Source organism: Populus euphratica, unplaced genomic scaffold (genome assembly GCF_000495115.2).
Source record: "Populus euphratica unplaced genomic scaffold, PopEup_1.0 scaffold1077.1, whole genome shotgun sequence".
Classification (NCBI taxonomy): domain Eukaryota; kingdom Viridiplantae; phylum Streptophyta; class Magnoliopsida; order Malpighiales; family Salicaceae; genus Populus; species Populus euphratica.
The window spans coordinates 100,093-101,562 of NW_011500493.1; positions in this window are offsets into that span (position 1 = coordinate 100,093).

Sequence of the window (1,470 nt, forward strand, 5' to 3'; positions counted from 1 at the left end):
TTATTATTATTATTATTATTATTATTATTATTATTAGTACTACTACTACTATTATTATTAGTATTATTATTGCTTCTATTATTATTGTTGTTGTTTATAATTATTGTTTATAATTGTTGTTTATAATTTGTACAATTAACCTCCCTGTGGTTCGACCCCGGTCTTGCCGGGTTATTTATTACTTCGACACTCCTGCACTTGGGAGAAGACATCAATCTTTTAGTCGTGTCAAGTTTTTGGCGCCGTTGCCGGGGAGGTAAGTTCTTGTATAAATTATAGTATTTATTTTATTTTCTCTTTTCACTTTTCTTGTATATAACTTTGTTTCTTTTCTTTTGTTTCTTTTTATTTTGTTTTCTTCCTCCTTCTTTTGCTTTGTTGTTCTTCTTTTTATTTTATTCCTACACGTGCATGAGAGTGTGGTCACGTACATCAAGTGGTAGACTTTGTAGGGTATCCTCATCATTTTCAGAAAATATGGCCGAAGAAGATAATCAATCACTTCATAATGAGAATAATGAGAATAACCGTGCTAGAACACTTAGAGACCACATGAATCCCACAAGAACAAGTGCACCATCATGCATAGTTTTTCCTCCTGATGCATCTCATTTTAATTTTAAACCAGGTATTATTCAACTTTTACCTTCTTTTCATGGTTTGGAATTGGAAAATCCATACTTGCATTTAAGGGAATTTGAGGAGGTGTGCAACACATATAATAATTTAAATTGTAGCATGAACACCATCAGATTAAAGCTTTTTCCTTTTTCATTAAAAGATAAAGCTAAAACATGGCTACAAAATTTAAGACCAGGATCCATTCGTGCTTGGGATGAAATGCAACAACAGTTTTTAAAGAAGTTTTTTCCATCTCATAGAACAAACTCTTTCAAAAGACAAATCACTACTTTCACTCAAAAACCAGGAGAAACATTTTACCAATGTTGGGATAGGTATCGAGACTTGCTTAGTACTTGCCCTCATCATGGTTTTGAAACATGGAGATTGGTTTCACATTTCTATGAAGGGTTAACACCTAAAGATAGGCAAATGGTTGAATTGATGTGCAATGGAACTTTTGAAGATAAAGACCCTGATGAAGCAATGGAGTACTTAGACTTGTTAGCTGAAAATGCTCAAAATTGGGACACCGCGGGTACTTATGAGGCACCGAGTAAAACTCAACCTCATACATCTAGTGGAGGTATGTACAACCTTAGGGAAGATCATGACCTTCAAGCCAAGTTTGCATCTTTAGCTAGAAAAGTCGAGGCACTAGAATTGAAAAAGAGTGGTCAATTAAAATCTGTTGAAAACATTGTGTGTCAAATCTGTGAAACAAATGAACACTCAACCAACGATTGTCCAACCTTGCCTTCTTTTAAAGAATGTCTCCATGAACAAGCCCATGCTTTAAACAGTTTTCAAAGGGCCAACCATAACCCATACTCCCAAACATACAACCCT